The 27,997-nt window shown below is 49.3% G+C and overlaps 1 protein-coding gene and 1 pseudogene across 5 annotated transcripts in view; both read right to left on the bottom strand.

The window, feature by feature from the left end:
- Positions 1 to 27,997, bottom strand: part of PKNOX2 (PBX/knotted 1 homeobox 2) — a 259,555-nt gene that overhangs the window by 171,435 nt on the left and 60,123 nt on the right. For 4 of the 5 annotated variants that reach the window (XM_066365135.1, XM_066365140.1, XM_066365136.1 and 1 more), the window contains exon 2: positions 21,659 to 21,726. The exons of the other annotated variant lie outside the window; for it this stretch is intronic. The gene's annotated coding sequence lies outside the window, so the exon portion shown is untranslated. The remainder of the gene's footprint in view (positions 1 to 21,658; positions 21,727 to 27,997) is intronic. 5 annotated transcript variants of the gene reach the window in all.
- Positions 4,198 to 27,997, bottom strand: part of LOC136392425 (small ribosomal subunit protein eS4, X isoform-like) — a 45,526-nt pseudogene continuing 21,726 nt past the window's right edge.

The following is a 27,997-nucleotide window of genomic DNA, read 5'->3' as shown; positions in this document are numbered from 1 at the left end:
CACCAGCTACACATCCATTTCCTCCCTCCTGGGAGCCCCCTTTATTCTTTGTGAATGGTTGTTCTCGGGAACAGGAGAGATTTTCAGCATTCAGTTGGTTAGGTGTAGTCCCCCCTGGAAACAGGGGAATGGGCAAGATGACCTCTGGTGGTCACAGGCACATACAAGAAACATAAAAAGCCAGCACTGTGGACCTTGAAGTCTCTCCCTCAGGTTAACTCAGATCGTGACCTCCTTACCTCTGCTTGTCCATTTCCTAGGAAGGCTCCTGACTTTGTTGGGTTGGTTCTGGAAGTGCAGTCAAGATTAAATCCAATTGATCCCTAAATCATGAGATGGCCTGGGGATCCCAGCCCCTCGGTGATAGAAACCGGGGTGCTAGTCCTGGGGCCTTCCACTCAAGGGCTCATCTGATTACTGGAGGCAGGGCCACCCAAGTCTACAGGAAGTCTTTGATTCCCAAAGAAAATAACCAATAAACAGGTGTCCCGTCTGCCGGGGGGGGGGGGGGGGCAGGGGTGAAGGAAGAGATGGCTTTGCCTGCACACAGAGTGGGGGTGCTGCCATAGGGCCCAGCATTGCCAAGGCCCAGGAATGAAATATGTTCTGCAGTCCCTCGGGACTGGAGGCTTCACTCCTGTCTCCTGGAATCAGCTCTGAAGGCTCCTTCATTGTCCTGCGCAGGTTCAGTCCCCCCTTTTACAGATCGGAAAACTCAGGTGAAGGGGCATCGGAGCAATAGTCCTGGTCTTGCTGTGTCTCTTTTACTCCTGATTCCAAATAACAGTAGAGGGCGGTCATTGAGACCTCCAGGGGGCAGTGGTAAAACTGAGGGGGCCTATACTGATTGATTATGTCCTGCTGAGGGTTGAGGGCTGGGCGGGGAGAGAAGCTCTCAGAACTGATACATTTATTCCAGATGCTGAGCTTTAGAGACTGGTGTGTTAGAGCTTATCAGAAGTTCACCCCAATCCTGCCTCATTTGACAGGCAATGTCTAGAGCTGCCCCCACCCCCTCCACCACTGGTACTTACCACCTTCACCAATCCCAAACTCAGTATCTGGTTAATCTCTAAAATCACCCTGTACTTGACTTCCTAACCTTTATCTCATGCTGAAAATATCTGGCTGAATTGCTGTTGATTGTCCAACCCCTATAAATTCCTAGAGCATAGGGGGCTTGTGGGTGTTCAGCAATGTTGCCCCAGCGTCTGGCATGCAGAAGGCTCCCCATAAGCATTGGCTGAATGAAAGAATAAAATGCCCAGAGCTTAGAGCCTCACCTCACTCTCATTTCCACCCTCCCTTTATCAATTTCACCTTGGGCGGTGGCTCAGTCTCATTTTAAAAACCTGCTCCAGCTATGAGCAAGGCTGGAGCTCAGGGCCAAGGAGGGGCTGTGTGGGACAAAGGCACATGCTCCTTGAGTCTGCAAACTTAATAGCACCACCTACTGAGTTCTCACTGGGTAGGTACCAAGCATGGCTCCGAGCCCTTGGCACATAGTAGCTCATTTCATCTTCACAACGTGGATTTTTTTAATCCTTCCAAGTCCAGTAACTGGCCGTGTGGCCATGTCATAGTCACTTCTTTACCTGAATCTTATTTTCTCCCTTATCTATAAAATGGAGAAGAGCAGGCACTAGCCTGGAATGTCTGCTAGACAGTATCTGAAAGGACAGAGGCTGTGTATCCACTTGCACGTCCTCAATATCCAGCACAATGCCTGGCACATGGTAGGCACTTAGTAAACGAACAAAGTCATGTTCTATCTAGCTCAGATCCAGACTTCTCATTCTACATTTCCCACTGTTCTGTAGCACACAGATCAGTTTCCCATTTCCTTTGGGCTCAGGAGGCCTTGTCTGTTGATTCCTGGAGCAGCAGAGGACCTCCGAATTAAAATTCACCTAGATCCTTGTCCTCAGTGTTATGGAAAGTGAGGCAGGGACACCTGACTCAGCTCTAGAGCTGGAGGAGGAGAGGGGTGGCCAGGGCAGGAAGAGGATTCTGCGTTACCCAACCTGGAGTGGAGGCAGCATCACAAAGTGGCATTACCACAGGGTACAGGAAGTCAAGCCAACCTGGGAACAGGCAGGGCAGAGCAGAGGGTTCTCTTCATCTTACAGATGTAGAAACTGAGGCTCAGAAAGGATGAGCCACTTGCCCGAAGTCATGCAGCTGCTTAGTGACCAGGGCTCCTGGCACTCAGAGCTAGTAGGTCTTTCCCCCTTTTCCTCCCCTGGATGCCCCCTGCCCTTGGGCTGCTGAGTCCTTGGCCTGGAGGGAGCTGCTGAAGGCGTGGCCTTGCCCCTCCCCAGGGCTGACTCTCCTGGCACCCATGGCAGCCCTGGAGGAATATCAATCAAAGTGAGGTTGGGAAGATGAAAAACTGTTTGTGATTTTTTTGCACTTACATATTTAAAGACACATTTTATTCTTTGTAAAAAAAAAAAAAAAAACTGCTTGGCAGTTGCCTTGGTGCTAAATCTCTGAGGAAGATGTTGGAGGTACACACCTCTCCCCTCCGGTTGTCTAATGGCACAAGTGGCTGCGTTTCTGCTTGTTTGTCTCCTTGTGTGCTCTCCAGTCCCTGGGAGCCGAGGGAGCCTGGCGTTACATAAGCACCTCATCAGAATAAACATCCAGCTACATGCTGCTCCCTCAGCCTCCACCCCGGAGGAGAGCTTACCTCAACCGTGCTTTCCAGAGAGCAGAGGGAGATTTTTGTTCCTGACAGGCAGTCGCCCTGGGGAGCTGAGCCTAACCTGGAGAACCTCTGGACAGCTTGCTGGGGACAAAGGATCTCCTTGACTCTGACCTCCAGCCCCCTCCAAACATCCTGGCATCCCTAATAGCATGTCTTTATTCATAGAAAACCTATTGTGTGCCAGGCTCTGTACTAGGCACCAAGGATATAATAAGGAGTAAGTCAAGTTCCCTTCCTGGAGCTTAGGTAACAGACTCGCAAAGAAGTAACTACTGAGAAATGTATATATATATTCTGGGAACCAGTTGTGAAGGAGAGTCTGCTCTGTCAGGAAATAAGCAGCATTCACACAAGGCCTCTAAGGAAAGGAGAGGAAGGAAAGAAGGAAGGGAGGGAGGGAGGAAGGAAGGAGGAAAGGAGAGAAGGAGAAAGGGAGGGAGAGAAGGGGGAGGAAAGGAAGGAAGGAGGGAAGGAGGGAGGGAAGAAAGGAAGGAGGAAGGGAGGGAAGAAAGGAAGGAGGAAGGGAGGGAAGAAAGGAAGGAGGAAGGGAGGGAAGAAAGGAAGGAGGAAGGGAGGGAGGGAGGGAAGGGGGGAGGAAAGAAGGAAGAAGCGGTGAATTAGGATGTGCAAGCTGAACAGAGTCATACGTGACAGGAGTCAGGCACGAAGAGCAACATGGAAATAGCAAGGGGAGGGCTGAAGCAAGTCGCGTCTCTGTCCTCGGCTACTCCCTAATGGGCTCTGGTCTGGCAGAACTCCCTCCTTTCTTGACTCTGAAAGGAATACCACGGCTGGGGGGCCCTGGGGGTCTGCTTACTTAACCTCTTTGTGCAGTTGCTCCCTCCCCTGTAAAATAAAGCCAATAATAATATCGACGTGATAGGAGTATTGTGAGAACTAAATGAGAAACTACATGCAAGCGCTTAAAAGAGTGCCTGGGACATAGTAGGCCCTGGAATATACAGGGATCAGTGTTATTACTTTTATTACTATCACTACCACTGTGGTTGGCCAGCTTCCAAGGACCTGAAAAAAGGCCTCAAAGGCATAAAAACACTTCTGGATGTACTTGATTCACCACATGGTACAAACATCAACTCTTCACTTCCAACCCAAACATATCAGAAACGGCCTTTCTGCTCTTTCTTGACTATGACATACAAAACCCTTTAGAAGAGGCAGCCCTTCAGCACGGGAGCTGCTAGAGCAACACTCACAGGGATAGGTTATGCTGCCTGTGTTGCAGGTCCAAGCCAACAGGTCACCTGCTTAGGTAAAGCTCAGTGCATGCAGGTCTGATAATGAGCTCCACAGATGCAACGTATGGGCCCCCTAACCAGGAGAACATTCTGCGATGTTCAAAACTCAAGTGAAATTGTAGCAGACAGAAAATGAGAGAGACAGAATAGTCGGCCTATTGTGGCTGTGGGCCCGCTCCAATATAGATTGCTTACACTCCTGTGTGTCTGCTGAAACTTCGGATTCACTCACAGGTGGCTATTTCTGCAGATCACCGGAGCAGGGCCCCAGCGAATGCCAGGAGCCTCGCTCGCTGCCTGCACGTGGCCTTTCAGGACCGCCGCAGCCCTCCGCAGGGGCAGACACTTTCTGCGGACAGGAGGACGATGAACCTACCTCAGAGTTGGCCCCCTTTCCCCCACCCCTTTGCCAATAGCTGATGAAATTCTTTCAGACGGCTTACATCTTTCTCCCCTCTCCCCCCTCCTTGATGCATAAAAATGCTTGCACACTGCTAGATGAAGGACACATAGTCTTTCCGACCTAGCTATGATATGCTCACGGTTTAGCCTCCGTGCTCCACAACCAGTCTCTTTTTCTCTTTCTTTTTCTTTCTTTCTTTTTTTTTTCTTTGCTAACAATGGCCTAATAAACCTTGTTTTTTATAAAGACTTTCAGCGATGGAAGTTAAAATTTTCGTTTAACACTCCTTAAAAGAGTGGGCTGATGCCTGCACACAGCCCCTGGACCCCACTGGTGAAGGGGCTAGGGTTCAGAGCTGTCCTTGGGGGCAGCAACCCAGTCTCTGCCATCTGAGCCGGGCAGTTCCACATCCCGGGGGAGCTACGTGGACCTGTCAGGGAGTACCAGGCTTATCCTGGTCCTCAGGACCCCACCACTCACCATCACCCTCATTCCAAGCTGGCCATGTCCCACCTGCAACGCCTCACCAGCACACAGTGTTCTCAGGCAGGGAGTCATAGCTTGTCGCAGCTTCCTAAAGGCCTCCTCACCTTTTCCTTTCCTTCCTCCTTTCCTTCCTCTTTTCCTTCCTTCCTCCCTCCCTCCCTTCCTTCCTTCCTTCCTTCCTTCCTTCCTTCCTTCCTTCCTTCCTTCCTTCCTCCCTCCCTCCCTCCCTTTCTTCTTCCCTTTCTTCCTTCCTCTCTCCCTTTCTTCCTCCCTTCCTTCCTCCCTCCCTTCCTCCCTCCCTTCCTCCCTTCCTTCCTCCCTTCCTTCCTTCCTTCCTTCCTTCCTCCCTCCCTCCCTCCCTTTCTTCTTCCCTTTCTTCCTTCCTCCCTCCCTTTCTCCCTCCCTTCCTCCCTCCCTCCCTTCCTACCTTCCTCCCTCCCTCCCTCCCTTCCTTCCTTCCTCCCTCCCTTCCTTCCTTCCTTTCTTCCTTCCTCCCTCCCTCCCTCCTTCCCTCCCTCCCTCCCTCCCTCCCTCCCTCCCTTCCTTCCTTCCTTCCTTCCTTCCTTCCTCCCTCCCTCCCTCCCTTTCTTCTTCCCTTTCTTCCTTCCTCCCTCCCTTCCTTCCTCCCTCCCTTTCCCCCTCCCTTCCTCCCTCCCTTCCTTTCTTCCTTCCTCCCTCCCTCCCTCCTTCCCTCCCTTCCTTCCTTCCTTCCTTCCTTCCTTCCTTCCTTCCTTCCTTCCTTCCTTCCTTCCTTCCTTCCTCCCTTCCCTTCTTCCTTTTTTTTTCTTGGCCTTCTTTCATCCATTCTATGTACTGAAGCCAGAGTCTTTCCAAAATACAGATCTGGCCAAATCAATTCCCTGCTTAGAAGTCACCTACGTCCCACCCTTCCCTAGACAGTCCAGGATTCAAGACCCATGGCCTCCAGCTCTGCCCCACACCACAGCCTCTGTCTCACTCTACGCTCCTCAGAAGGAAGCCCTTGCATCTCACACTCCTGCCAAACCCTCTCTAGGCACTTAACTCCTCTGCCTGGAGCACTTTCACCCACTACCCTGTCACTTGGTTAAGGCCTCATCCTTCAGGTATCAACCCAGACCCCTTCTCCCACAAGGAGCCTTCCCTGACCTCACACAATTTTATCAGGTGCCCTCCTCAGTGCTCTCAAATAGTCTTCCCTTGCCTGATTACAACATCTCCCATCTTAGACTAGAAGCACCTGCTTTTCCCATCATCTGTTACTATTCTTTCACTGTTCTCTAAGCTCCAAAAGAACATACACCCCCTCCTGAACGATGCCTGAACATATTGGGCCATAAACATTTGTGGAATGAATAACCAATGAACAAATGAATGAACAAGGAGCAAATGAATGAATGAGTTAGGATATGTAAACTGAAAAAAATAATACCTAACAGGAAGTCATTGCCACAGGGGAAGCTGAGCACACCACACCAGCGACAGACGCACAGGCCAGAGGCATGGAGGGGTCTCAGCTGATCCAGCAGATGAGGAGCAAGAGTGGCAGGGAGATGTGGAGAAAGGCCTGAGGACAACTGAATACACAGGCTCTCTCCCTTCTTCCCCAGAGCGCTGCACCCGCCTGCAGAATCTCAGCTACTTGAGAACAGAGGTCCCTCAATAAGGAGACTTATACTATTTTATAAACTTTCTTTAAATTGAAATCAGGAAATGCACACACATCCACATATACCCCACAGACATCTTCGTTGCTGAAAAGTTGCTCCCTATAAAATAAAAGAAGCTGTTTAAATGTCTTCCTTCCAAGCTAGCCCCACAGAGCTGGAGCTGAGAATACATTAGCCTTTAATGAAGTGAGACTCTCATCTTCCAGGAGACACCTCATTTAGCGCAATTGTTTCAGAGCCATTACAGAAAGACAATTACAAGGAAGCGGGGAGAGTAATTGGAAATGCTGGCAGGAGTTGGGCGAAATGATAATAAATAAAAATATTCAACCTAATAAGCTTCCAGGAGGGGGTGGGATGAAGAAAATCAACATAATTAGAACTGAACCTTAGCAAGGAAAAACAGACAGCAGGGTGGCAAGTGCTCAACTTGCACAGGAAGAAAGAAGAAGTCACATGCAGGGACAAGGATTCCCGGGCTATTGGCCACTGGCCCCTCCCGAAGCTGCTGGAGGGCAGAGGGGGTGCCCGGAGCCCAGAGCGTGGTGGAGACTCAGTGTGAGCTGATCCTGGTCGCAGAGAGCTGGTGTGCGAGAAAGGCGAGCCCAGCCTGGCGTAGCCAGAGGTCCTCCATGTGCCGAGAGGAGGCCAGGCCCTGACTCTGCTGCCACCTATCTCTAGTTCTGCATCCTGGGCAAGGGGCCTCGGGCCTTCTGGGCTGAGCTGTTCTCACTGTAAGGCGAGGGAGGGCAGCTCTATGACCCGTAGCATTCTAGCTGTCTTCTGTGAAGGCCTCTCCCTCTCGTGTTCACTCCTTCTCTGATAGGTCCCTTCTCTGGCTCTGACATTTATTTATTTTATTTTTAAAAAATTCAATGATCTGGCTTTCTTTTTTTTTTTCTTTTAAAGAGTTACCTTACTGATTTTATTTATTCATTTTAGAGAGGAGAGAGAGAGAGAGAGAGAGAGAGAGAGGGAGGGAGAGAAAGAGAGAGAGAGAGAAAGGGGGGAGGAGCAGGAAACATCAACTCCCATATATGCCTTGACCAGATAAGTGCAGGGTTCTGAACCCGCGACCTCAATGCTCCCAGGTCGATGCTTTATCCACTGCGCCACCGCAGGTCAAGCCTCTGGCTCTGACATTTAAACACAGGGCCTACAAGTGAAGCTGAGAGACTCAGACTAAGCATCATTTATATAAAAATCATTCCTGACCCACCCACTTCCCCCAGGGAGTACTGACACACGCTGCTCACAAGGGTTTAGCATAGGTCCTAGAACACAGTTGTGTGTGTGGATAGGTCTGTCCCCCTAAAAGGCTATGAATACTGACTGGAGCATTTGCAGAAGAAATGAAATGAGGCCCGGGATTTCTTTCAAAATAACCCCAGTGAGCAGGGGAGTACTGACTTACATTACAAAGATTTTTTGTTTGGTTGTTTTTTGCTTCGTTATTTCTGAGAAAAAGGAATGTAAGTAATTTGAGGTTGGAGAACTCAGATTGGTCACCAGTACCTTAGCTGAGAACCTGGTATGCAGTAGACACATCTTCCTGTTGCATAATGCAGACATTGAGTATTTTCTGGGAGTAGACAATTGAGGATCAAGTCCAAGTCAGATTTTAAAACTTTAAAAGATTCTCAGATAACCTCAATCAATCCAAATAAATACAATTCCAATCACACTTAATTTACTGAGTGCCTACAGTGTGCCATGACCGGGACACTCACAGGGGAATAGGATCCCCAAGATCCTTTCCCTGAAGAACTTGCTATGTAACCAGATTGAGGGTGTAAAGCTTTGGGCATGCGGTGAGGTCACACTAGGTGGTGGAACATTTTTCCAGAGATACTAGCAAATAGTGTCACCTCCTGGACAGCGGGCAGTGGCCTAAGTCCATGGTCCTCAGATGAGTTTACAACCCTAACAGTAAAGTATTTTAATATACCCTCAATCTCAATATATACATATGAAACATGAACGTGTGTGTGTGTGTGTGTATGTGTGTGTGTGTGTGGGTATTAGACATACTACTCTGCCAATACAGGGTGTGTCTTATGGAACATATTCAACAAGAGAAACCTAAACAGAATGAGATAAAAATACAAATAAATAAAGTAACATTTTCTTCTCTTATTCCAATGGCCCGTCTTGCTTATTCTGTTTTGGAGACTGTGCATGTCGAGTATCAGATTCCTGAGACTTGACAGGCCTTCCACACAGAAGTAATTCCAGTCTGCTCAGTCTACCAAACAGAATATAACACCTGTTTTTCTTTCACTGGCCATAGCCTCCAGTCTCCAGTAACTAGTGACAAATGCACCTCCAGCTCTGTTAGAACCCCGAGACAGAAAACGCAAAGCAGAGGATGGGAAAAGAACCCAGACCCCTCCCTCTGAGTGGAAGTAGGCGAAGTCCCATTCATTCGTTCATCTGGAAAGAACGTGCCAGGTTCCGTGCCAGGTTCCATGCCAGGTGGAGAAAGGGCAACAGAGCCTTCAACCATGGACCCTGTGCTGGCCCAGCTTCATGTAAATGGATGGACGCAGATATACTTGGGATGTAGGTGGACACTGGTCAGTGTGGGCGATTCGGGCCAGATGCTCTGGATGGGAGAAACTGCTTTCTGCAGAGGGAGCTTTGATCTGTGAAGAGGTGTCATGAGATGAGGGAGGACAGCCAGGCTGAGCCATGCAGTGGAAGAAGAGAGACTTTCCAGGAAAGGAAACGTCTGTGGCAAAGACACAGGGGCAGTAAACTAGGGGGTTATTCTTCTCGGCCTGTCCTCAGCTCCACCTGGAGATCCTGTCCTGAGGTCAGTCGGAGGGAGAGCACGCTTACTAGCACTGCAAATAAAAGAGACGGGGATTTGCTCTCAGACCGAGTGCCCTGGAAGCTGGAGAGTGAGTTCTGCTGCCACGACAGCCTCCCTCAAACATGCCAGTGGTTTGTCCAATAAAACAAGCATTTACTGAGTGCCAGAGGCTAATAGGAGAGGAAGGTATTCTAATGACAGGCCTTCTCTTCTGCTAGGGATGAACCAAAAATGGTCTGGCCTCCAAGTGCGGCAGAGCAGACGACTCCCAGGGCCCATGCTGGTCCCAGGAGGCTACACTCTGGACTCTATGTAGACTCTTAAGTAGAGTGAGGCATCGCTAAAAAACGTAACTGAAATACGGTGTGATAAACAGTCACAGTAAGATGACCAAGGTACACCAGGAGCTCAAGAAAGATAAACTCTAGCTGAGATGTGGCCACACACTACTCATCAACTGGAAACTGAGCTCTAACCAGGTAAATGAGAGGGATGAAGGACTGTAGGCAAAGAGAACCTCGCACGTAGAGGCAGAGAGGCACAAAAGGGTACAGAAACCACAGATCCTGCTGGCAAAGGCAGATGGTTCTAGGATCCAGCAAATCCAAAGGAGGTCAGGGGTCAGGCCCCTGGGAGGAGACAAGAAGCCCTAGGGGGTCACTCTCAGGTTCACCCTGCTGTGCCTAGAGCTGGGTACCACACACAGTCAGCGCTTAATAAATGCGTGTTGATTATAGATTGTCATTTCTAGGAAATAAGAGCTGGGATAAGCAATTCATTCTTATAAAGCCCCAGGCAGGGCCACATGCTGAGATGCAGTTATTAAAGTCTTGATGAGAGAGAGAGGGAAGAAAAGAGGAAGAAAGAGCTGAGATGGGGCTGCTGCCCGTCATCATGTTGACAGAGCCCCCGCCCCTCGACATACAGGAGCAGCCACAAGGTCTGAGAGGGAAAGTAGACAAGAGCCATGGACAAGAAAGGAAAACCAGCAACAACGTTCTGGCTCCTAAAGCAGCATCAAGCATGCCCATGATTTCCTTTAATTTTCCCAATAATCCTATAAGATGAGATTGTTTTTCCTCTTTAAATGATGGGGAAACTGAGGCTAAGACATGGTCCTATATTAATAGGGGAGGACATGGGAGAGCAGGGATTAGAGCTCAAATCCACTGGACTCTATTCCTCCAGATGCTTCCACAGGGCAGGCGGGCAGTGGGCAGGCAGAGATGGACACCAGCAGGTGGCCCAGCTCCCCAGGTTCAGGGTCCCCTCTGGACATCCCTAGGTGAAACCCAGGAGTTGGGGAGGACCGGCCCCAGGACCCAGACTGGAGAGAGCCAGCAGCCCTCTAGATCTGGGAGGCTTTCTGTTAAGGGCATCTCAGGAGGACCCTTCGTAGACCAGTCCACAGCAGGCTCCCATCCCCTCCTCACTCCAGCTTTGATCGACATTTCACATTTAGAAGCCAGCACCCATCCTACAAAACCCTGGGACCTCCCAGGCCCCGCCAGTGCTTCCTTCTCAGGGGTTGAGAGCCCTGGGTTTCAGTCTAGCCTCTACCACCAAACCTTCCGTGGCCCTAAGCAAGACATTGCCTCCTTTGAGCCTCAGTTTCCTCACTGAGTACTGAGGAATTCAGTGATCTCTAAGGTCTCTGAGCCTTCCAAGAGCCTCTTCATCGCTCTACTTCTCCTTTTCCTTCCAGGCCCACCCCACAGCGGTCAGGAATCCCTTTCCTCGGGAGACTCACCTGAAGGCTGAGCAGCCCATCCCAGACCCCGGGAACCCCAGGCTCTGCCATTCTAGTGGCAGGGCCCCTGATTTGACACCAATACCAACTGCTTCATTGGAGGGAGATGGCCAAGTGCGGTGGGAAGCACCCCGTCTCTGGAGTCATGCGGAGTCTACTGCTCCTCTTTCTAACTGTGGAACTGCGAGTGCACAGACAACCTTCCAATGGAGCCTGGCTCCCAGAGGGTGGGCTCAGAGGGCTGGTGGGAGGTCAGCACCAACAACGCAAGAGAAGCACTGCATGTGGTGGCGGCCACACAGCAGAGCTGGTCCTCTTCTTCAGCCCGCCCCAGGTTAGTGTGACAGCAGGACTCTCAAAGTCCCTGCCAGTCATGGGAATCACATGGTACAAGGCAGAAAGCTGCCACCCATGCCCAGTCGGTCACCACAGCTCAGCAGTTTCGTGGTGAAAAACCCACCTTCCAGCAGGAAAGGGCTTCCCCAGGGAGAGACCCCGGTGGGTCACTTGAGTGTGATGTACTTTTTTTTTAATTGGGTTTAAAGTTATAAAACAAAAACAGTGAAATCTTCCTGCCTCTGCAGTTAACAGGGCTCAGGTGGGAATCAGGGTATTAATTAAACTCACCCAACCTGTCCAATAAGACCGGGTGGTCCCAAGCCCGACGCAGACCCTGCCACGGTCTCCCGTACCACCACAGGTCCTGGCCTGGAGAGGGACCCACTCTGTGGGCCAATCTCACTGGCACTCCCAATACCCCCACCCTAGACGCCCACACCACGTAGCCTAATTCAGTCCTAAGTATTCCTAAGGTGCCTTCCAATTTCCCGCTGTAATAAATGGCACAGAATGCAAATGGAGGTGGATGTGGGACACAGATGTTTGCACTAATTTAATTGAGGGAACACCTTGGATTAAACACTTTGCAAAACACTCACAAACAGGTTCAGTGCATTCGGTAATGAAAAGCCTCCCAGCCTCTGGCACTCTGCTGAGGCTGCCTGGGGGGAGAGTTGCGGGAGTGGGGGGAAGAGGGAAAGCCCAGAGCAGGGTGGGGACAAGATGCCTCCAAGCGCAGGGATAAAGTGAGGGAGCCAGTCCCTGGGAGGCCTTCCAGCAGATTCCCCACCAGCTGGGGCCAGCTCAAAGAGACAGAATCTGGAAGGGCTGAGATTGAAGTGAGCAGCACCTGCTTCCCCAGGTGGGTAACTGCTCCCCTGTAGGTAGGGGTCAGCAACAGGCAGGTATCTCCCTGTCCTCAGGACTCAGCTCCAACCTGCAGGCCTCACTGCCTATCTGGCTGATGGTCAGTTTGGGACTGGAGTCCCCAGGCCCAGTGATGACCTGTGGTGGCACAGTGGATAAAGCATCAACCTGGAAAGCTAAGGTCACTGGTTCGAAACACCAGGCTTGCCCAGTCAAGGGACATAGGAGAAGCAATTACTATGAGGTGATGCTTCCCACTCCTCCACATCCTTCTCTCTCTCTTCTCTCTTAAAAAAAGAAAGAAAGAAAGAAAAAGCCCTGGCCAGTTGGCTCAGTGGATAGAGTGTCGCCCTGGTGTGCGCAAGTCCTGGGTTTGACCCCCGATCAGGACACACCTGAGAAGCAACCATCCAGTCTCTTCCCCTCCCCCTCTCCTTTCTCTCTCTCTCCTCCTCTCACAGCCAGTGGCTGGACTGGTTTGAGTGTCGGCCTCAGACACTGAGGATAGTTCAGCTGATTTGAGCATCAGCCCAAGATGGGGACTGCTGGGTGGATCGCAGTTGGGGCACATGCAAGAATTTGTTTCTCTGTCTCCCCTCCTTTCACTTAAAAAAAATGTTCTGTGATCAATGCCACAGGAAAGCATACATGGTAACCTGGAAGGGGACAGTGCAGCAACTTGGCACGAGAGGGTCAAAAGAGCACTGGAGAGAAAGGGAAACATTTTGGCAGAGGAAAAAGCACATGCAGAGATAATGAGGCATAAGTCTAGCCTCAGGAGAGACCGTCTACATGGGCTACTTGGCAACAGGTAGCACACATGAAGATGGGCCACTTTCACAAGCCTTTCTTCCTACCCCAACCCCTGAAAATTTCCATAGTTGGACAAATGTACAATCAGTTTCTGTAATGATTGCTCTGTAAGCCTCAGAGTTCAAATCAGGCCTGGATGATTTTATGTTCCTGAAAACAGAATCCCTAATTTTCAAACACAATGATCACTTCAAGTGTAATAATCATTACAGCAATAACCTCTTATACTTGTATGGTGCTTTATAGTTTATAAAACACTTTCACATATCTCCTATAATCCTCCACCAACAACCCTTTGAGAAAGCTAAAGTAGATAGTATTAGTATTCTTGTTTTCTGGATGATAAAATTAAATCCCAAGTTCCTACATGTAAATAATAGCACTAGAGCTCAAACTCAAGTCTGACACCAAAGTACATGCTTACTCACTCATGCAGCCATTCACTCTGGTCATTCATTCGATTACTTAGTGCATCAGGGAGGATTTGTTGAGTACCTACTATGCACTGAGAAACACTTCAGACTCAGAGCATAGCATGGTGGGGATATTAAGATGATTAAAAGCCTAGATGAAGAGGCCCTGGCCGGTTGGCTCAGCGGTGGAGCGTCGGCCTGGTGTGCAGGGGACCCGGGTTTGATTCCCGGCCAGGGCACATAGGAGAGGCGCCCATTTGCTTCTCCACCCCTTCCCCCCTCCTTCCTCTCTGTCTCTCTCTTCCCCTCCCGCAGCCGAGGCTCCATTGGCCCGGGCGCTGGGGATGGCTCCTTGGCCTCTGCCTCAGGCGCTAGAGTGGCTCTGGTCACCGCAGAGCGACGCCCCGGAGGGGCAGAGCATCGCCCCCTGGTGGGCGTGCCGGGTGGATCCCGGTCGGGCGCATGCGGGAGTCTGTCTGTCTCTCCCCGTTTCCAGCTTTGGAAAAATACAAAAAAAAAAAAAAAGCCTAGATGAAGAGACAGACACCAAAAGACATACCTAGACTGAAGGGAAAACACCAGGATAGAAAGCAAAGCACTGAAACTCAGGAACCAAGAAAACCACATAGCCACTCTCTTCATACACTGCCTCAGTCACACTCTATCACACGCACACAAATACCACAGTTTGTACATGCACATATGACACACCCATACATTGCACACACACAACCTTATTACACATGAAGCCTATGATCCCAGGCTGTCCCCAGGCCCCCCAGCATGGAATGCAGACTTCTCTACCACGATGGCTCCACCACTGGCTGGGTAAGAGTCCAGGACTAGCAGCAAGAGGCCGTCCTGTCCCCAGCCCACAAAGCCAGACCAGAGATTCCAGCACATGTGTGAGATCCAGCTTCATGGGCAGCAGGTGTGTGGCTTAGATTCTAGTCAGGAAGAAAGGGTGGAAGGATGGATGGACAGACGAATGGGTGAGTGGATAAATGGGGGAAATGGGAAAATGGGTGGGGACACAGGAGCCTTCACCTACTGCAGGTAGATCCTGACAGCCCTGCCAGTGGGCCCAGTCACATGCAGACACTTCCCTGCCCTCTGATGAGGACAAAGGAGCCCTCCTTCCTTCTGCAAACACAACACCCTTCTTAAGATCCATGTGAGAATGTGTGACAGGAGACATTGTCACCTGGTACAGGGCCTAGCATACAGAAGGAATCAAAGCCTTGCCAACAAGTAAAGGTAACAAATAATCCAGCAACTCCACACAGTCCCAACTGAAGTCAGCTTCTGACCCCCAACCACCATCCCTCCTGGGGTTTGGGGCCTTCTAGAGCAGAGGTCTCCAAACTGCGGCCCCTGAGGCCATTTATCCGGCCCCTGCCACACTTCCAGAAGGGGCACCTCTTTCATTGGTGGTCAGTGAGAGGAGCATAGTTCCCATTGAAATACTGGTCAGTTTGTTGATTTAAATTTACCTGTTCTTTATTTTAAATATTGTATTTGTTCCCGTTTTGTTTTTTTACTTTAAAATAAGATATGTGCAGTGTGCATAGGGATTTGTTCATAGTTTTTTTTATAGTCCAGCCCTCCAACAGTCTAAAGGACAGTGAACCGGCCTCCTGTGTAAAAAGTTTGGGGACCCCTGCTCTAGAGAGTGCCTCTCCACCATTCACCTTCTTCTCGGCTCATTCATCCACCTTTCCATTCAGTCAGCCTGGCAGGGTGCCTGACAGAGCCAGGCATGATTCTAGGTACTGGGATTAGGAGAAGAATAAGGTTCAGCCCTTAACTTAGATAGACAGGCAAACAACTGCGATTGGGGTCCTGTGGTGACATTTGGGACAAAGGAGTGCAGCCCCGTTTAGGAAAGGGGGATATAAGGCAGTATCACAGGGAGACAGGTGGGCTGGGTGTTCCAAGTGGAGCAGGGGTTATCCAGGCTGAGGAGATTCCAGACAAAGGCAACAGCAGTGCAAAAGCACTGAGGTGTGAAGCTATACAGAGCATTTGGTCAACCCAGTGTATTTGGGTGTCAGGGGTAGGATAGTGCCCATGCGTCCAGGTGTCTGTAACTAACGGAAGAGGGAGAAGCAAGGGTGTGGGAGATGAAACTGGGCAAGAAGATAGGGTTGAGTTTCAGAGCCCAAGGTCACCCAGGCCAAGGATGCAGCAGACAGTGAAGGACCACCAGGGTGGTGGGGCACAGGCACGGCCCAGCCAGACTTGACAGTAGGCACTGGGCTGGAGCTATTGCTGGCATGGAGCTAGGCTCCTCCAACCAGAGGAGGCTGCCCTTGGCTGACACTGCTGATAAACAAATGAGGAACTGGTCTCCTCTTTGATGTATGCAATCATCCCAGGGGAAATGGCCAATTTTGGAGAAATTTTTCTTCTATGAAGAGCCAAACTGGCTGGCTAACAGCAAAGGCAAGGAGAGCAGTTCCCACATCAGCACTGTCTCCGGCATCACCACTGTATCCCCGGATTCCACCCACTCACAGCCAGAGCTGCTGGGAGTAGGACTTGGAAAGCCTCAGCACCCCCTGGGGATTCAGGGAGAAGTTGGAGAAGGGAGAAAGGAGCCTCCGAGAAAGAAAAAAGGGGGAATCCCTCAGGTTGGGTACAGGCTTTCCGATTGTCTGGATTTTCAGTGAGCAGGAAAGAAAGGCAAGGTGGGTGGTGGCAGCCACCTTGCGGCCTCCAAACCTGCTCCCAGCCTCTCGTTCTGCTGGCATCAGGGAAGTGTCTCCCTCCCATTCCTTCTCTCCCTTCCCAGTCTCCATTTCCTCCTTCCCAGGTCCCCTCCAGAAAGGTTTATGAAATAGACACCCCTCTCCTGCAGGCACAGTCACACCAACTGAAAGGAGATTTAATTAGCAAAATCTCGTTAGGCAAACGAAATTATCCGTAAGACAATAGTCCTCTGGACAGGGGGTATGATTAAACAAAGCCATTGATTGAGAGAGTCTCTTTGGTTGCTCCCTGGCTGCACCCATCTCTGGGAAGGCTCCACGTGGCTCCCGTGGGCCGGAGGACCAGCCTCCGCCTCCCCCGCAGCCCCACCCCTCCCCACTTGGTCTTTCTCCCAGAGCCCCTTCAGTTGGGGCTGCAGACCTGCAGACCTCGCATCTCATCAGCGGCCTCTCTGCCACCAGATTCCTGCTAAAGTGCCTTGATTGCATAATGTCTATTTGCATAATGTAAATTGCAATCTCCTAGCACGGGAGGCAGGAATCACAGAACAGCCATTATTTTTTACCACTCCACAAAAATTCCACATTTAGAAAGCAGATTTGCAGCTCAGAAAGCCGTATAAATCTGAATCTGCCAGAAATGCCATTAAATCACACCAATTAAGCTGGACCAACGAGGAGCCCCTGTCACTATTCTCCGCACAAGAGGACTCCCAGCCTAGATGGAGGCCACAGCAAACTAGAGGCTGTGGCCGTGGGGCTGGGAGCCGGAGCTGTGAGAGACAGGAAATTACGTCTTACAATCCTTAACACCCCCCCCCAATGTAGGTGCCCATCAGGATCCTGTCGGGAAAGGAGCAAGGGGGGCAGAACCAGTCTGAGCTATTTCTAAGCTTGTTGCCTGATTTCTTGTGGGCACAAAATCTGTGTGCAGACTTTTAATTTATAGAACAGGAGAGAACATATGAGGTAGAAGCCTGCACCTGTAGCAAAGGTAGTTGGAATATCCAAGGTACTTCATGTAGGGGTAAACGTTCCTTCCTGCCTTTAGCAGCTCTTCAATGGCCTGTTCTCTCTTCTCCCCAGTCCCCTCCAGCCAAGTGAAAAACTAACTGAAGGCCAGTCTTGCTCAGACTGGGCTGGGCCGGAATCTGAGCTCCTTTTAAGGGCTGTTTCCTAGGGGTCACTGGGGAGAGAGGTGAGTCACAGGGCCCGGGTAAGGGGCATTCCCTCTGACAGCTACCCAGGATCCCAGCTTCTCCACAGCAGTATACCTGGTTACTCTTTTGCCTCTTTATTGCTCATTCAATATTCATTTGTCAAAGGGCAAGATGCTAATGTGTATTATTAAAATATCAATAGTTTATGAGTGAGCTTTCATGGAGGGTACAGTTAAAGGAAGGATTCTTGACCATCTGTGTCAGAGCAATGGAGAGGAGCAATCTTTCCAGCTCCACTTCGTATTTATTTACTGGGCGGATGAATGACTGAGTGTTCATTCTGTGTAGCTGCTGTGTCCTGGGAATGGCTCTAGCGCTGTCCCATGTGGACTCTGTTTAACCCCACAGCAGTTCTGGGAAGGAGGTACAACCCCATTTTCAGTCTAGAGATGAGGAATCGAAGATAAAGAGATGTACCCTTATCAGCAGTCAAAGCCTCAAACCCAACGTGTTATTCCCTGCAAGCTGGAGCCTTGAAAACACAAATGATCTTTGTCCGTTTCATTACCTGCCCAAATTAAACACTAGTTTCCTGACCTGTTTCACAGGAGGGTGAAGGAGAGAATAGACAGTCATCATATGCTTTCACACAGATCCCTTTCAAGACAGTGGGCCCACCCTGGCCGTTGGCTCAGTGGTAGAGCGTCGGCCTGGCGTGCAGGAGTCCCGGGTTCTATTCCCGGCCAGGGCACACAGGAGAGGTGCCCATCTGCTTCTCCACCCCTCCCCCTCTCCTTCCTCTCTGTCTCTCTCTTCCCCTCCCGCAGTGAGGCTCCCTTAGAGCGAAGATGGCCCTGGCGCTGGGGATGGCTCCTTGGCCTCTGCCCCAGGCGCTAGAGTGGCTCTGGTCGTGACAGAGCGACGCCCCTGAGGGGCAGAGCATCGCCCCCTGGTGGGCGTGCCAGGTGGATCCCGGTTGGGCGCATGCGGGAGTCTGTCTGACTGTCTCTCCCCGTTTCCAGCTTCGGAAAAATACAAAAAAAAAAAAAAAAGACAGTGGGCCCCACTTCAGACGTGTCTAAGCAAGTTCCCAGAATCTTTTCTGTACATTTAGAATATCAGAACTGAGGGTGACATCGGAAATGATGTAATCAGATACCCCCATTTTACAGGAGAGTAAAGTGAGGTCCTTGGAGTCACACAATCAAGTCGCTTCCTGATTTGATTTCAACTGTCACTTACAAGGATATTTCTGGATTCAATGAGAAAATGCAGTCAAGTGCTAAGCTCAGTGTCTAGCATGTAATAAGTGCTCATTAAATGTTGGTAATTACTACTACTATTAAGCTGACTTGTGGAAGACTCCAAGACTCCCTCCAAATGCCCGCATCTTTCCAGCAAATCCAAGCTCACCTCCCATGTCTTCCTTGCCCCTCCCTTTCTGCATCAGACACTCAGATCTTAGTCCTTTGGGAAAATGGGTTGGTTACTCCTTGGTTGCTTAAGTTTTGTTTCTATCCCCTAAATTCTCAACAAAGCACCCAGGGCACCAAGATTCTCCTCCACAACTGAGCTGCCACTTGGAGCAGGACAATGACAAAGGAAAGGAGCCTGATCCTCAGGGCACCCCCACGGGTTATAATGTGTGTCTGAGAGAGAGGAAGGACACAGGACACAGGGAGGGGGCCAGGAAGAAAGGGCCGTCCCGACCTCCTGTCCCCCGAACAGCCCTAGTAGCCTCTAAGTCCTGATCTCTGGCTGGAACATACCCCAGCTGGGAAGCCGTGGCATCGGGGCTGTGGGGAGTGCTGGATGGGAATGAAGGGCTCAAGGCTGGTCACAGTTCAAGTCCCTCTCCAGATCCGGCACATTCACCTGTGGGTTGCAAACTAGACCCATTCTTGCAGAAATGGACTAAACGGTGGAGGCTTTCACTAACTACCTCCTGACACCGGTGTGTCCACAGGAAGTCTGACCTCAGGAGGAAGTCTATCATGGTTTCTGAAAGGCTCCTTAAATCAGGCATTCTGTGAGTTAAGGGACAGTTTCATTATCGAAGGCAAGGGTTTCTTTAGCCTGTCCTTGAGAACAGTTGAAGCTATGCTGTGCCAGACATGACAAATACTAGTTGTGGTGAGTCCTGTCCTCCAAAGACGGCTGTGAAACATGCATACCACCCCATGCTCTTCTTCAAGGTGCTGCCGTCCTCCGCCTTGGGGCATGCTGGTGCAGCTCTGTGTTCCCTCCTTTAAGCCTGGGGGCCTCCAATGGGAGAGTGACGCAGTGATGCTGCCTGCCTTTGGAGGGCAGGTCACAAAGGCCCTCCTGGCCCTTGCTCTCCCTCAGGGGGCTCCCCCTTGGCACCCGGCCACCAGATTGTGAGGAAGCCCGGACCACATGAAGAAATCACACGAGTCTGGCTGATGACCCAGCTAATGTCTCATCCAACAGCATGTAACCAACCCTGATTTATGAACTTTTAGAAGATTTGAGTATGCAGATTGTGATTTGCCCCAGCTGAGACCCCAGACCTGGTGGAACAGAGACCAGAGGTCCCTACTGGATCCTGTTTGAATTCCCGACTCACAGACTATATGAGCATAATACCCATTGTTAAGTCACTAAGTTTTGGGGTGGTTGGTTATAGAGTTGTACTAACTGAAACGCCACTGAAATTAAATTAGAATGTTTGCTGTTCCTCACTCAAATACAGCCTTCACTGCTCTTCTCTCTGAGACTACAGACTTTTAGACTATCCCTTCCTCAGCTGCTCTGAACCTGCCTCCCCTCATCCTCTCCCTCACCACCTCCCAGAAAGAACATGTGAATCTTCCCATGTTTGAGTCCAGGGACCTGAAGAAACCTGGTTTTCCTTCTTCCTCAGCACAGTCCAAGAGTGTGTCTGGGTGTGGGTGGCCCAGGAGCCCGGCTGCTCTCAGGGACAGGAAAGAACATGAAGACCTACACCCACACACACACACACACACACTCCACTCTCATTAAGGTTCACGCTCAGCTTGCTCCTCCCGTACTTGACTTGACTTATGAGGTCCCTCTAACCTCCGGTGTGAGGAGACATCGATTCTCACAAAGGTCATTATCTTTCTGCTCCAGCTCCCTCTCCCCAGCCCTGTCTCCTAGGGAGGCTTTCCTGGAACAGGATGGAGGGAGGCACCCTTCCCTACCCTCTGGGCCTGGGGATCAGACCACTCCAGAGCCTGGGCTGGAGAGGAGGTGCCCTGGGAGCCATGGCTGTCAATCACAGAGGCGACCAGCACTAAATCGCAGACCATTAGGCGGGAGGGCCGGCGCCCTGCTCACTCACCAGCAGCCATCGGCAGGATGTCAGACGATCGCAGGGCGGCCATTCTTATGATTTATTCAAATACTCATTACAGTCGATCTATTTTTACATGGAGGTGAAGATATGTGCTGATAACGGTTAATCATTTATAATTCCATGGACTGGTTGGGTGCCAATGTACTATCAAAGTCGGAGCAGCAGCTCAGCCTCCGGCAGCCCCAGAGGCATGGTGAAGCCATGAGGCCAGGCCCCCAGGCTCCCAGCTCACACCTGTGAGTAGCAACGAGGCTGCACATGCAGTGGGGGATGGAAAGATGTGGGAATCCCAGGCGACTTCCAGGAACTCCCAGCCTGGGGTGAGCAGAGGGCTGCTCAGCATGTGAATGCAGCAGAATTTCAGGTAAGGAGGAAATCACTCCTATCTAGAATCACCCAAGAAGGCTCCACAGCGACCGAACTTAGGCTGGGTCCTACAGGTGGATGAACTTTGACAAGTGGGAGAACCAATATGTCTCAATAAGCACAAGTGTAAGGTGAAATGTTACTATGTAACTGAAGGGGAGCAATGTCCTCACTCCTCTCTAGAAATAACCAGATGTAAAAAGCAAGGGCTGTGACCTCAGCCCAGTCCCTCCTCTCACTGTCCCCCAGGTTTAGTTCACAGAAAATAGAGGTCAGGGTCTTGGTCAGCCTTGCAAACTCGAGAACTTCCCTCTCCAACACTATGACACACATAACACAATAAGTCCACCTAATGCACAATCAATAGTCTAATTAAATAGAATGTCACATTATAGGGCTTCTTTGTCGCATTCAGACTTAATCTAATGAGAGGTCCACTATAGTTTATATCCTGACTAGCCCATTGTTGAGTGTTTCTCTTGCACAATGCATGGCTATTACAGATCAGGCTCAGGGCTGGTCTTTAACCCATAACCTTATTGAGTTGCCATGGAAAACACCGATCAAATTGACTTACAGTTCACAGTCTCTCTTCTGATGAGCGGCATGGAGGACAGAGAGCCTCAGTCCTGCTCCAGACTTCACCTGTCAGTGAAAGAAAACATTTTTATAGACTGCGTATGATTCTGCTGGGAGTGCGTGCCAAGGTGAGGATGCCAAGTCAGAAGCAGTTCTGGCTCCAAAGCAAAGCCAGGGCCGGCAGTCCTGCACCCCAGTGCTGAGTGGGTAAGTTCTTGACGCCCAGTGACAATGGTTAGACAGCTTAATCAGGACACAGAGACAGATCACTCTCCCTTACTGGCTGATCTCCTCAATTTATTTGCGTTTCATCTCATTCCCTATAGAAATCCCAGAGAAAGAGAGGCCCGTGGCTGTGGAGAGCCCTGAGATGACCGAGGCAGTAATAATTTACCGATGCCTCCTGTGTGGCGGAAGACCCCAAGCAGGGAACAGAGCTGAGCGGCCTTGTTAAAGCTGTAGTCTATGTGGGGAAAGCTGCGGAAAACAAGCAAATGACACAACAAATGCTGTTGTTTACAACAGGAATGTGGAAAGGTGATGTAGGAGAGAACTTTCAGGCAAAGATGAAGAGTCCAGTTAGGCTACAAGACAAAAAAGTCATTGTGGACAATAATCAGGCAAGACTAGGAAAATCAAAAACATGACTGCTTTCTATTCTTTTGGGGGGATAAACCAGTGAAAACAAACAAGAAAACCCAGCACATATCATCAGATATCTGCTCCATGACTAACATTCACAAGGTGCAGCAGGAGTAAAATCCATGGGTCCTGCCACATCATTGCGGGAACACAATCAACCATATGAAACAGCATCAGATAAGACAAGGCTATACATAAAATAGTACGGAACTGTGTGGTGGAGACTGTAACTCTCTCTCCACAGAGAAATGAAATCCACGAGAGCGAAAGCACTCAAGGAAGTTTTCAGAGGGCGGCAAAGCCTGGGCAGGGTCTTGATAAGGTTTGGTTGATGAAAGAGAGGGAAAGGGAAGCAATCCCAGCAGAACCAGAGGAGGAGTGCACAGCCCTGGGACAGTGCAGAGCGATCTGCCTGGGAGAGACCAGCACAGGGACAAACGCCGAGCAAGGTGGAGGAGCCAGTACATCCAAGGCTTGGAGAGTCAGCCAAACCCAGGCTTGAGCTGTGAGCTCAGGGAGCCGCTGAAGTTTTTTATTTTTTAATTAAAGTATAGTTGGTGTACAATACTACATTAGTTTCAGGTGTGTGACATAGTGAATTGGCCTTGGTGTACCTTACAGACTGATAACAAGAAGTCTAGTAACTTTCTGTCACATACAAAGTTATCTCTGAACGTTTTCCAAAGGGAAATGACAGAAGAAGAGAAGTCCTACCCTGCCCCCCACCCTACCTTTAGTGTTTTCCTTTGAATTAAAACAGAGAGGATTCTTGGAAGAAGTGAAATTTCAGATAGAAGACTCAAGCATAGGATGTAGTGTGATGTGCCCATAGAAAAAAATGTCCTTCTTGTTCATGATGGTGTCCACCAGGATGAGGCACTTCCTCCGGGGCTGTCTACCACCCTCTGCATGACCTCAGAGACAAAACCAGATCACTGGATGTAAAATCTTTGAGGACAAAGACTGTGTCTTATACATCTGTATAGCCCTAGAACTCAGAAGAGTACCCAGCATGCATCAGGCTCTCAGAAAATGTCTGTGGAAATGTTTAATGATGGACTCTGTTCATTCCAACAAGAATCCACAACCAGCATCTCAGAACCAGCCCCTGGCTGGTGACAGGCTCCAACTTTGCATTGTTCTAAAGTACTGACACACGGCTACTGAGTGTACTTGAACTCAGTACAAGGAGTCTCCAGATTGAACTGCTCGGAGCAGGGCTGTATGCTGCCCTCTGGGACTCTGCTGAGACACCAGCATCTTGGACAAGAGATGCCAGCTGCAGAGCTGGAAAAGATGGCTTCTATGCAGAGAGACAGAGTCAAGAGGGTCAGAAAGCTTTTAGCACACCGAAAGGATGGGCCAAACCTAAAAGTCAATTTTTCCTCTTATCAATTTTTATTTCTTGAACAATAACATCATGAACATCCATAAATAAAATAATTTTAAAAATAAAGTAAAAGTGCCTACAATCCCATCACTCTAAACCATCAAATTATTTTATGTCTACATGAAAATCCATTTTTTATAGAATTGTAGAAAAATATTTGACAAGAGTATATACACCAAATTCTACTCTGATGTTAAAAAATCAATTGCAAAAATACATAATAGGGTGACCTGATTTTAAAAAAGTGGGTTGAGTTCAATGCAAGCTCAGGATGAGCCCAGGGTACAGTGTTGTTGCTAAACCCATCAAATATGATTTTAGGTATATTAATAGCTACACTGTGTCCAACCAAGGAATGGTCCCCTCACTTTGGGGTTGTTGGTGCAATTCTGGCATCATGTTTTAATACTTTAATAGCAATGGGAGGAGAGGTCAGCAAAGACATCTAGTAGCTTAAAGTACTGCAGAAAAGTTTAATGATTAAACGTGCAAACTCCAGAATCAGACTGCAGAGCCCCAGCGCTTACCAACAATATAACCATGGGCAAGTTACTTAACTGTTCTGTGCCTCAGTTTTTCATCCGTAAAATGGGGCTAACATGGGTTCTACCTCTGAGGTTAGTTGTGAGGACTGAAGATTTCATACTGTGTAAAGTGCTCATCAGTACCTTGCACAAAATAAGCACTCACTGAACTTTAACTCTCATTGTTGTTATTTTCATTATTAGGAGGCTGTGAGATAGCAGATATGGCAGAGAGTTGTACCTTCGCTCATTCCTCTCTGACATCACCCAGTGGTCCCAGAAATACTGGCTAAAGCAGCAACCCACCTCCCACAAGGTGGTCCTCTAAATACTTGAAGAAGCTATGATAGAGAAACTGTGTTACTCTGGACCAGGACTGGACCAGGACTAGCTGATAGATGTCAGAGGAAGCCAATCTTTAGTTCAATAGAAAAAATAAGTTTCTAGCAATAAGAAACATCCAAAAATGGCTTCCTCAGAAAATAGCGTGCTCCCCAACACTGGAAGGAGAATCGTGCCTGGGCGAGAAGCTGGCCTCCTGGACGTGGTGTCACCCATCAGTGTATTAAAAACAGTAGGAAACTGATAGAGTTGACAAACTTATGTATCAATAAAATATTAATAGTGTCTCCTTTTACCATTATTTCATTAAGTAATTCAAGCCCCCAAAGGTAAGGAGAACAAATAGATGTTGTATTCTTTGAATTGAATAGAGCATCATGAAAGGCATTTTCAATTGGTGTTTGCCTCTCTCTCTCTCTCTCACACACACACACACACACACGTGTATGCATGCACACATATGTACACATGTGCACATGCAATTTCTCTACACTGTTCTTCTTTTTCACTCATGACAATGAACCAGTAGAAAGTCTTCCTGGACTGGCGCTGACCCACAGGCCCATGCTGGGGAATCATCGTGTGTATGATATTTTAGGCCATTCCAAAGCCAGCGGTTGATGGTCCTGCCAGGCAAGTGAACATGTAAAAGGCCTCCAGGTAAATGTCCATGCAATAATGCAAATGGAATTTAAACAAAAGCTTATTTTATTCATCATGAAAAGAAAATGGAACCATAAATAAGATTGATCACTCACATTATAAGTATGGGAAGTTTGTAAAATGGTAAATGAGAAGGGAGTTGTTAAATGCTTATGTTCGTTTGGAAAAGAGTTGGGACCAGAGAGAGAAGAAAACTTCCCACAAGAGCAGCACAAGCTCAAGGACAGCTGAGCGAGTGAGTGCCTGTGGAACTTGTTTAGGTAAGCTGGAAGGGTGGAGGGAGGGGGCCAGGAGTCTCATGCAGAGAGCAGTAGAGCTGAGCATCAGAGACATGGGTTTGTGCCCTGACTCTGTCATTATGTTACTACCTGGTACCAAATACTTAACTCTGAGGCAGTAACCCACCCAGCACTGTACAGGCTTCCTCAGTGCCCAGCAAGAATCGATGTTCACTCCACACCCATCCTCAGTCCCCTGGGCCATAGGCAGTGCTGGGTACTCAGTTGCAGAGATACTGGGAAAAGTCCCTCAGCTTCATTCTCTAGGCTCTGGCCTCTAATCTTGGGCCTGTACCTGTAAGTTCAGGTATACACAGAAGACCTTGTAAGGACTGTTCGCACTGGTGGCCTAATCCTAATAACTTTCCTGTATGGGAGAAAGAATTGGAGATGCTTATGACCTGTTGATACCAGATGGGAGTGAAAAGGGGAAGTCTTAAATTCACTGAGAAGTGTGGGCTCCCAGGGCTGCAGGGGCCCCCAAACCCTCGAGGGATAGAGGATCTGCTCCAAGGACAACTTGCCTGGCCCTGTGGACATTTTCTGAGGTGTGAACACACCAGAACCCACAACCTGCTTAATTCTCTGCTAGGAATGTCACTGTTCTTCCCATCTGAGGTCACTGGACTGCCTCAAACTTTCTTTCTCTTCCTGGGCCTCCTGGCCTCCAGCCTCTCCCCATTTTTGCCCATCTACCACCTCCCCCTGCCCAGGATCTGTCTGAAACACAAATTTGGTCATGTCCACTCATCTTTAAAATGACTCCTCCTTGCCTGGCCGAGGTGGTCGGCTGGCAGCCCCTCGGTTGACTCCTCCCTGTCTGGTGTTTTGTAGATTCTGCTAACATCTAAACCAGGGATCCCCAAACTACGGCCCCCGTGGGCCACATGCGGCCCCCTGAGGCCATTTATCCGGCCCCCACCGCACTTCCGGAAGGGGCACCTCTTTCATTGGTGGTCAGTGAGAGGAGCATAGTTCCCATTGAAATACTGGTCAGTTTGTTGATTTAAATTTACTTGTTCTTTATTTTAAATGTTATATTTGTTCCCGTTTTGTTTTTTTACTTTAAAATAAGATATGTGCAGTGTGCATAGGGATTTGTTCATAGTTTTTTTTATAGTCCGGACCTACAATGGTCTGAGGGACAGTGAACTGGCCCCCTGTGTAAAAAGTTTGGGGATCCCTGATCTAAACAGTGGAAAGTCTCATATTTAAAAATCCAGATTTCTAACTTTTCTTAAAGACTTGGATGACCTAACAATGCCAATCCTGCATTTTCATGTGGCAATCATTGACACTGAGTATCTGCTGCCCCCCTTTTAATCAGACACAGGTCTTTCTGTTTGACCCACAGCGAGAACCTAGGAGTCAACCAAAGCCTCTCCGTCATAGGGCCAGACAACTGGAGGCTGATGCCAGCTGCCTGCTGAGGACTTTCAGGTTCAGGGTGACAATCTGGGTGGGTCAGGCAGGGTGACTCATTCTGTTTTCAGCTGGAGGCCGAAGGATCCAGAGAAAGGCCAGTGGCAGCAGGCAGGCCCACTTGGAGTCCCTGGCTTTTCCTTGGGCAACTTCTCCACTCCTGGCCTGGGAGAGAGCTGGCCATGGCCTCAAGGCTGTCCTCCAGGATTACCAAGGGTTACAAAGCAGGTGCCGAAGAGTCCCCACCCACTTCTTCCTGAGACCCCACCCCTGGCCCAGCCTCCTCCCACCCCAACTCAGTGGCGCTGCTCCTCCTCCCTTTATTTCCATCCTACTATTCCTATCAAAGCCCTAACAGCACATATTTTGTTAATTGTACAAACCTAATGGGGGAATGCATTGGCAAAAAAGGGTAATGGCCATCAGACCAGCAATAAAACAAAATTAATGGCCCATAGGAAGAAATCATGTCCACTTAATCCCAGCTCTGAAACTCTAATAGAATAATGGAATACCAACGGAGGGTTTTTCTCTCTATGTAGATTGCTTACACCATGTTAATCACTTGCAAAGCAGGCCACATACCACTCCAGCTCACATGACCCTCCAGGGAAAGTAGCAGACCAGAAACATTTAGTGCAAGGCTCATTACTACACGCACCACCGCACGACCACAGCAACACCTCCCTCTCCCACCCTCCCTCAAGTGACTCTGGGACAGCCAGTGTGAGGTGTCACTGAGAGCCATAGGAGTGGTGGGCTGGAAAGCAAGACATAATACCTAATAATAGCAAACATTTATTGAGTGCTTACTATGTGCCAAGCACTGGGCTAGCTAAGCATTTTCTTTGTATTGCATTAATGCATCCCATTTTTATCCTCTAGAGCTGTACAGTACAATAAGGTAGACACTAGCCACAAGTGGCCTTATAAATTCAAATCCTTATTAATTAAAATTAAATAAAATTTAAAATTCAGTCTTCACCTCACCAGCCACATTTCAAGTGCTCAGCAGCCACGTGTGGCTAGTGGTGGTTGTCCTGGGAGGCTCAGATGGAGACCACCTCCTCCATTGT

The sequence above is a fragment of the Saccopteryx leptura genome, chromosome 2 (genome assembly GCF_036850995.1).
Source record: "Saccopteryx leptura isolate mSacLep1 chromosome 2, mSacLep1_pri_phased_curated, whole genome shotgun sequence".
Taxonomy (NCBI): domain Eukaryota; kingdom Metazoa; phylum Chordata; class Mammalia; order Chiroptera; family Emballonuridae; genus Saccopteryx; species Saccopteryx leptura.
The sequence above is the reverse complement of the archived record's forward strand: the minus strand, read 5'-3'. Positions and strand labels throughout refer to the sequence as shown.